Genomic DNA, 9578 nt, shown 5'->3' on the forward strand with positions numbered 1-9578 from the left:
CTCAATAAACTTATCACTTCAGATGTAACCCGTTCTATGTTTGATCTTCCAAACATTTTCTGTTTTACATCTTCATTTTTCCACTTACTAATGTATAATTATTATCTTTCCTTGTTTTAGTTTGCCAAAGGACTGCTGATGCAAAGTACCAGAAACATTTTGGCTTTTTATAATGGGGATTTATTTGGAGTAAAAGCTTACAGTTCTGAGGCCTTGAAATGTCCAAATTAAGGTTTCAGCAGAGATGCTTTCTCACCAAAGTCATCTGCCACATGGTGAAGGATGATGGTTGTTAATCTCTGCCAAGGTCTCTGCCTTCCCCTCCAGAATCTACCGTCACACAGAGCTCAGCTGAGGGCAATAGGCATAGGGCTTGTCTCTTTCAGGGCCTCCTCTATCAGTCTCAGCTGCTCTGTTTTCTTCCCCCATTCTCGACAAACTACTGGCCTAGCTAAACTGGCATATTCTTAAAATCTTTTATGTATCATAGCAAAGAACCTAGAGGAATCCATCATTCCCCAACTTCCCCTGACTTCACAATTTTTGTCCAAGATTTTGAAAATATGTGTCATATTTTGCTTATAATTTATATGTATATTTAAAGCTTTGCTTTATCTGGATTTATTTTAATGAAAGAGTGAGGTATAGGGATACACTGTTTGGTTTTTTTTTTCTCAAATAGTCATCCCACCTCCTTCCACTTCTATTCTTTATGTCACTTTCTCCTAAATCTTTTTTTTTTAATATTTATTCCCACCTCCTTCCAGATGGATCCCTCGTCTGTCTGCTTGTTGTCTACTGGTCTTCTTTGGGAGGCACCAGGAACCAAACTCAGGACCTCCCATGTGGGAGGCGAGTGCCCAACTGCTTGAGTCACTTCCACTTCCTGCTGGTTGCTGTGTCTGCTCATTGCAGCACCTTGCTAGTTGTGGCATCTGCTTGTTGCAGCATCTGCTTGTTTCAGCATCTGCTCATCTTCTTTAGAGACACCAGAAACAGAAACTAGGACCTCCCATGTGGGAGGTAGGCACCCAATTGTTTGAGCCACATCTGCTCCCCTCTTTTATATCTTTAAGGACCTAGCTCAATAAGTAATTATCTTTCTCTTATTTTTAAAAAAAGATTTATTTATTTATTTATTTATTTATTTATTTATTTATTTATTTATTTATTTATTTATTTATTTATCCCCCTCCTCCCTGCTGTTTTTGCTGTCTATATGCATTTGCTGTGTGATCTTCTGTATCTATTTCGCTTTTTGGTCTTCTCTTCTCAGTTTTTCTCCTCCAGGATTCACTGGGATTCAATCCTGAGGTCCTCTGATGTGGAGAGAGTTTCCCTGTTAGCTGTGCCACCTTGGTTCCTGGTTTCTGCTGTGCTTCACTTTGACTCTCCCCTTCCTCTCTCTTTTGTTGCATCATCATCTTGCTGTGTGACTCACTTGCACGGGCACTGGCTCACCACGTGGGCACTCAGCATGCCACGTGAGCACTAACTCACTGGGCAGGCACGTTTTCTCTTCTTCTTTTTCACCGGGAGACCCCAGGGATCAAACCTGTGTCCTCCCATATGGTAGGAAGAAGCCCTATCCCTTGAGCCACATCTGCTTCCCATCTTTCTCTTATATATTTCACAACTCCCTCTAAACTTGCTCCTTCCTCTCTACCCAAAAGTGTCTTCAGGTTTCCCTTATTTGGCCCTCCACCAGCACTCTGAGGTACTCCTTTTTCATCATTGTACTTGTCTGAAGGGCCTTTTATCCACTGCTCTTATTTCTTCTCAAACCCTCTATATGGAACAATCATAATCTTGAAATAGAATGGCCTATTTTTAAAGTTGTTATTATCTTAGATTTCCCTGGAACTCTTTATACAGTTGTGCTTCTTAAAGTTCTTCTCCCCTTGGTGCCTCTGACACAAAACTGCCTCAGGTTTAAATTCCAGCTCTACCACTTTCTGTCTGTGTGATTTGGGGCACATTAATTAATGCATCTAAGCTTTAGTTTCTTGGACTGTAAAATGAAGAAACGTTACCTATGTCTAACAGTTATGAGGATTAAATTAAATGAAATGATATATATAAAACATTTCATACAGTTCCTAGTTCCCTTCCTTCCCTATTCTTTCCTTCCTTCCTCCTTCAACAAATATGTATGGAGTGCCTACTACCTGGCTAGAAGCTAAGGAGAAAATGCCCCTGCCCTCATGGAGCTTTTTTATTATAGCAGAGGTGTACAAACACATTGTACAGGACAAATGCCATGAAGGAAATAAACAGGGTCCGGTGCTGGGGAGAGGAGAGCCTGCTTTTGATGGGGGTTGGGGTGGGGACTCTGTGAGAAGGGGACATTCCAGCTGGAATCTGAAGGTCGAGAAGTTGCCTTTCAGGCAAACAGCTGAGTGTTCCAGGCTGAGGAACTGCAAGTGGCAAAGGCCCTGAGGGCACAAAAGCTTCAGCTGTTTTTGGAAACAAAGGAACAAGAGTAGCTAGAGGATAGTGGTGAGGGAGCTGCAGTTTGAGAGGTAGGCAGGAGCCAGATTGGGGCAAGGAGTTTCTATTTTATCCTGAATGCAATAGGAAATCACTGAAGAGTTTTCAGTTCAGCTATAACATGATTTGGTTTACATTTTTAATTATTCTGTTACTCCAGTGAGGTACCACACCCACTAGGATGACTATTATTTTAAAAATGGAAAATGAAAAGCCATGATTATAATGTGGAGAAATTGGAACCCTCATGCATTGCTGATGGGAATGCAAAATGGTACAGTTGCTGTGGAAACAGTTTGGTGGTTGCTCAAAAGTTGGGGAAGCAGATGTGGCTCAAGCAGTTGGGTGTCTCCCTAACACGTGGGAGTTCCTGGGTTCTGTTCCTGGTGCCTCCCTAAAAAAAAAAAAAAAAAAAGACAAGCAGACAAAAGATAGAAGCAACCAAAACTCCCATCAACAGGTGAGTGGATAGACAAAATGTGGTGTGTACTTACAACAGAATATTCTTCAGCCACAAAAAGGAGGGAAGTTTACTCTGTGCTGACAGTAATAGATTTCTGTGCCTTCAGGGATATTGGCAAGATCCTGACCATGGGAAACACACCAGGAGAATAAATACCACCTTGCTGAGCCCTTTTGGGAGGCAAATACCAGGTTTCTCCTGGCTATTCCATGATGTTTTCCTCAGTTCTCTGTTTCAAAGCTTCATTAATCATAACTAACTGTAGCATAGGACTTACAGTTTACCAGTGCCTCCATATCGATCTCCTTTTTATTTTTTTTAAAGATTTATTTATTTATTTATTTCCCTCCCCCTCCCCACCCCGGTTGTCTGTTCTCTGTGTCTATTTGCTGCGTCTTCTTTGTCCGCTTCTGTTGTCAGCGGCACGGGAATCTGTGTTTCTTTTTGTTGCGTCATCTTGTTGTGTCAGCTCTCCATGTGTGCGGCGCCATTCCTGGGCAGGCTGCACTTTCTTTCGCACTGGGCGGCTCTTCTTACGGGAAGTACTCCTTGCGCATGGGGCTCCCCTGCACGGGGGACACCCCTGCGTGGCAGGGCACTCTTTGCGCACATCAGCACTGCGCATGGGCCAGCTCCACATGAGTCAAGGAGGCCCGGGGTTTGAACCGTGGACCTCCCATGTGGTAGACGGACGCCCTAACCACTAGGCCAAGTCTGTCACCTCCATCTCCTTTTAATTCTCACAGTGATGTTTGGGCTAGGTTTTTTTTTTTTTAAAGATTTATTTATTTATTTTAATTTCCCCCCCCTCCCCTGGTTGTCTGTTCTTGGTGTCTGTTTGCTGCGTCTTGTTTCTTTGTCCGCTTCTGTTGTCGTCAGCGGCACGGGAAGTGTGGGCGGCGCCATTCCTGGGCAGGCTGCACTTTCTTTTCACGCTGGGCGGCTTTCCTCACGGGCGCACTCCTTGCGCGTGGGGCTCCCCCACGTGGGGGACACCCTTGCGTGGCACGGCACTCCTTGCGCGCATCAGCACTGCGCATGGCCAGCTCCACACGGGTCAAGGAGGCCCGGGGTTTGAACCGCGGACCTCCCATATGGTAGACGGATGCCCTAACCACTGGGCCAAAGTCCGTTTCCCTGGGCTAGGTTTTTATGATGGTTCACATTTTTATAATGGAGGAAAGTAAAATTCAGGGAAATTAAATGTTTTGCTTATGACATGTGGAATTGAGCTTTAAAGCCAGGTCTTCCAACTCTGACTCTCAGGGACCAGATTTGAGGCAGGTTAGGATAGGGAGGGAGGGAATACGAGTCACAGCTAGGATACGAAGGAGAACACGGACCTGAGACCCCACCCAGAAACCCCAAGGAAGGCTGTTACTAAAAACAAAGCTGGAAAGACCCCCGAGACGCTGGCCACGAGGCCCTCTTAGGAAGCCCAGATAACTCCAAATAGGCCTCCCCACCAGTCCTGGATACCTCCAAACAAAAGGCCTCATCATTGGGGGCGGTGCTTACAGGTGGGGACCAAAAGGCAACCAATCAGAACAGCAAGCAGCTGGGGCCCCTCCCCAACATTAGGAAAGGGGAGGAGGGCAGCAGACTTGGCCCAGTGGTTAGGCCGTCAGTCTACCACATGGGAGGTCCGTGGTTCAAACCCTGGGCCTCCTTGACCCATGTGGAGCTGGCCCATGCGCAGCGGTGATGCGCGCAAGGAGTGCACCCTGTAAGGAGAGCCGCCCAGCGCGAAAGAAAGTGCAGCCTGCCCAGGAGTGGCACAACAAGATGACACAACAAAAAGAAACACAGAGTCCCGTGCTGCTGACAACAACAGAAGCGGACAAAGAAGACGCAGCAAATAGACACACAGAACAGACAACTGGGGTGGGGGGGAAGGGGAGAGAAATAAACAAATAAATAAATAAATCTTAAAAAAAAAAAAAAGTAAAGGGGAGGAATGAAGAACGCTTTTAATAAAGGCAACAATCTGACCCCAGGCACTCCTCTCTGCCTGGAGGTAGCCTGCATCCATGTTTGGGTGTGTATTTTTCTTTTCTCTCAATAAACTCGTTTTATTGGTCTAACTAAACTGGCATGTTCTTAAATTCCTTTATGCGACATAGCCAAGAATCTAGAGGAACCCACTGCCTTCTGACTTCATCTGGTGAGCCAGCCAGGAGATATAGAGGCAGGTAATCTCCCCAGCACCCGGCAAGGCCCATCTGTGCCCTCTTTTGGTTGTCCGCCGCCCCTTCTGACATTTTAAGCGGGTTCCTGAATAGGCTCCCATACGACATAACCTCTGTCTGCCCAGATTTCCGGCCCCCTTTTTGGAGGTGGCAGGGGTGAGCCCCCACGCCATGTAGATCTAAGGAAGCTCTGGGTGGTGGGTGACACCTTCCTTGAGACCGGACGAGGCATGCAGCCTGAGTCCTGCAGGAGTCGGCTGCCGACTAGGCCCTCTGAGGTCAGAATGGCTATCACCTGTTGTAGCACTTCCTTAGGCCACTGGTTAACTCCTTTTTATTAGAGGCCACTTAATCTTCCAACTGCTGCTGTTGTTATGGTGGGGTGGATGCATTAGAATGCCTTAGAAACTGCATTTGTTAGGGAGGCCTTGGTCCCACCCTTGGTAGCCGCTAAGTTTAGTTCCTTCTCAGTCACGGGGAGGCCCTGAGTTGACTTTGTGCCTCAGAGGCTGTTTGCTGGCAAGCCACAGAACAAGTAATCTCTAATCTCTCTTAATGGGCTTTTAATGTCTGGTTTAACTGCGAAACTTAGTCCCTGGGAGTGGCTGTGAGATGAACTCTCTCATGGCTATTTTCCAAGACCACTGCAAAAGCAGGCTAAAAGAAAAGTCCCTAGCCAGTTCCTTTCCTAGGGAGAAAGTCTGTCTTGGGAGCTTCGGTCTGAGAGCCGGTCCCAGATGTCTCCCAAGACCTCTAAGGCTCTGGGGACACCCAGAGAACAGAGAATCCCAATTCCTGGAAAAATGGGGTTGGCGAGTAGGACTCCCAATCTCCAGGATGCAGGGTCAGTGAGGAATCCCTTCAGTCAGGCCTAGCAGTGGGACAGCACCAAGACTGACGATATGTTTATCCTCCCCTAGCATAACAGGTGGCTCTTCCAACATTCCAGCAGACTCCCCATTAGAATTTCTTCTCAGAATCTGGGATGACCTGCCTACTGACGGTCCAAAAAGGAAGAAGCTAATCTTTCTCCCTAACACCACGTGGCCGTATTACCAGTTAAAGGACTGGTGACGCTAAATGGGACCATAAAATTAAACCCTATACTCCACCTAGACCTACTGTGTAAAAGGGAAGGAAAAGGGGTAGAATTTTGCTATGCCCAGCTTTTCATAGCCCTATATCACAATAAGCCTAAGGGTTCTTATTGGTTGTGCTTTGCAGAAGGAAACCCCAGAGTGCAGAGTAAGCCCTCTCCCAAGAAGGAAGAAGATATCTTAGATAATCCCCTTCTTAGCAGCCCACCTCATTATGACCTGGTCCTGATGCCCTTTAAGTTCATCTCCAGCAGGCGCATCAGCACCTTCCCCATATACCCTGAAGTCTAGTCCAAAGGCTTATACCTGAAGTGGAGCCTCATTCTACCCAGCTAGGAAATCTGAGGTTCTCTACCCTATAAGAGAAGTAGCTAATGAGGATGCAGGAACTGTTAGGGTGCATGCCCTCTTCTCTATGGCCAGCCTGGCACTGTGCAACGAGAAGTTAGGTCGGTTCTCTGAGGACTCCATCAAACTTACTGAGGGGTTCTAGCACCTCACCATGATTTTGAACTAACATGGGGTGAGATGCACATTATTCTTTCAACTTGCTGCACCCTGGAGGGAAAGCACTGCATCTGGACTGAGGCCCAAGGGTTTGCTGATAGACTGGCTGCCCAGCAGCCTAATCAGTATGTGGTGGGAGCAGCAGCAATTCCTAACACAGATCCTGGGTGGAACTATCAAAGAGGACAGACAGATCTGAAGACTAGAGACCATATGGCCACATGTCTCCTCAAAGGCATGAGAAAGTGCATTACCAAAGCGGTCAATTATAGTTTAAGTTCAGGGAAATTACTCAGGAGCAGGACAAAAACCCAGCCTTATTTCAGGGAAGGCTGGTAGAGGTGATGAAGAAGTATACTCTGGTAGATGCCAACTCTAGTGAAGGACAGATCCTCGTAGCAACTTACTTTATCAGGAATCTGTTCTGGATATCTGTAGGAAGCTGCAAAAGCTTTCTATGGGTACCTAAACTCCCATACACAACTTTTTAGAAACAGCTTTCTCAGTCTTCAACTATGGAGACCACACCGTCAAGATAGAGAAGGTAAGGAGCGGCAGGCATGGGGTCCAGGATAGGCTCACCTTTTAGCAGCTGCTGTTAAAAGCACCCAGTCACCTCAGGTCCACCCAAATTCAGGGTCTACGTCAGCAGGAACCTGCTTCAAGTGTGGAGAGGCTGGCCACTGGAAATGAGGCTGCCCTAAGCTGCCTTGCCACCGGCATCCGCCAGGGCCTTGCCCCACGTGTGAAAAGGATGGGCACTGGGCCCGGGAGTGCACCGCTCCCTAGAGCGGGAAGATGGCGCCCCTGCGAGCTCTGCCCCCTGCAACTGAGGAGGACTGAGATGGCTCGAGGCCAAGCATCGTTCCCTGGACAACACAACGGACCATCAACCAGGAGGAGCCTCAGGTGACTCTTGGCAGGTAAGACTGTTAATTTCTTAATTGATACGGGAGCCACTTGCTCAGTCCTGACCTGCTATTCCAGACCTCTTTCTTCTCTAGTAGGAGCTGATGGAAAATCAAGATCTAGACTGTTTACTAAACCTCTCCCTGTAGACTAGGAAACCTCCTAATAACCATCGGTTTCTAATTATTCCAGAACGTCCGGTCCCATTAATGGGGTGAGATCTTTTCCATTCCTTGGGGACCAGCATTCAATTAGTAGACTCCAGCCTGAACCCCTATATATAATACCTCAGAAACAAGAGTGGGTGAGCCTGGGTTTGAAACCAGCTGTCTGACTGTAGTATTAGCTTCAGAACTGGGGACCCAACTAAGCTAAATCTCCCAAGAAACAGCTAACCAAATAAATCCCTTAGTATGGGATACAGGAATCCCAGGTCAGTCCCTCTGAGTCCCCAGAGTCCCCCAGTTTCCATCGTTTATAATACCAACCAGCCCTACCCTCGTGGAAAGCAGTACCACCTTAAGGAGGAAGCTGTTTAAGGCCTCCAGCCCATGATTAAAAAGTTCTTGGAGAATTGCCTCCTAATCTGCCAATCTCCTTGCAATATGCCCATTCTTCCTGTAATAAAGTCCAGCAGCACTTACCTGCTGGTTCAAGATTTAAAAGTAGTTAATAGCAGTATACAATTGGTATATATTTTTTCCATACCCTGTTGGGAGGATTTTTTTTTTTTTTTGAGGTACTGGGGATTGAACCCAAGACCTCATACAAGTGAAGCAGGCGCTCAACCACTGAGCTACACCTGCTCCCCTCCATAATTTTTCCCCCCAAATTCTCTGTATGTATAAAATTCTGTAATCTCTGCTTTCAATTTTATTTCCTTCCTTCTGCTTGCTTTAGGTTTAGCTTACTCTTCTTTTGCTAGATCTCAGTTATTAGGTTAGGTCTCTAATCTGAGATCTTTGTTCTTTTTTTTTAAGGAACTTTTTTTTTTAACTTTTTTTTTTTTTTTAAGATTTATTTTTTATTTATTTAATTCCCCTCCCCTCTCCCGGTTGTCTGTTTTCTGTGTCTTTTTGCTACGTCTTGTTTCTTTGTCCGCTTCTGTTGTCGGCAGCGGCACGGGAAGTGTGGGCGGCGCCATTCCTGGGCAGGCTGCACTTTCTTTCGCACTGGGCGGCTCTCCTTACGGGGCGCACTCCTTGCACGTGGGGCTCCCCTACGCGGGGGACACCCCTGTGTGGCACGACACTCCTCGTGTGCATCAGCACTGCGCATGGGCCAGCTCCACATGGGTCAAGGAGGCCCGGGGTTTGAACCGCGGACCTCCCATGTGGTAGACGGATGCCCTAACCACTGGGCCAAAGTCCGTTTCCCTATTTTTTCATTTTTTTAAAGCCTTTATTTTTTAATTTATTTCTCTCCCCGTCCCGCCCCGCCCCCCCCCCCAACTTGTCTGCTGAGTCCATTCCCTGGGTTCTTCTGTGACCGCTTCCATCCCTGTCAGCGACACCGGGAATCTGTGTTTCTTTTTTCTGTTGTTGTTGCATCATCGTGCTGTGTCAGTTCTCTGTGTGCACGGTGCCATTCCTGGGCAGGCTGCACTTTCTTTCATGCTGGGTGGCTCTCCTTACAGGGTGCACTCCTTGCACGTGGGGCTCCCCTACACGGGGACACCCAAGTGGCACGGCACTCCTTGCGCGCATCAGCACTGTGCATGGGCCAGCTCCACACGGGTCACGGAGGCCCGGGGTTTGAACCTTGGACCTCCCATGTGGTAGGCGGACGCCCTATCCATTGGGCCAAGTCCGCTTCCCTTAAGATTTATTTATTTATTTCTCTCCCCTTCCCTGCTGCCCCTCCCGCCCCCGTTGTCTGCTTCCTGTGTCCATTTGCTATGTGTTCTTCTGTGTCTGCTTGTAT

This window comes from Dasypus novemcinctus, chromosome 12, assembly GCF_030445035.2.
Source record: "Dasypus novemcinctus isolate mDasNov1 chromosome 12, mDasNov1.1.hap2, whole genome shotgun sequence".
Taxonomy (NCBI): Eukaryota; Metazoa; Chordata; class Mammalia; order Cingulata; family Dasypodidae; genus Dasypus; species Dasypus novemcinctus.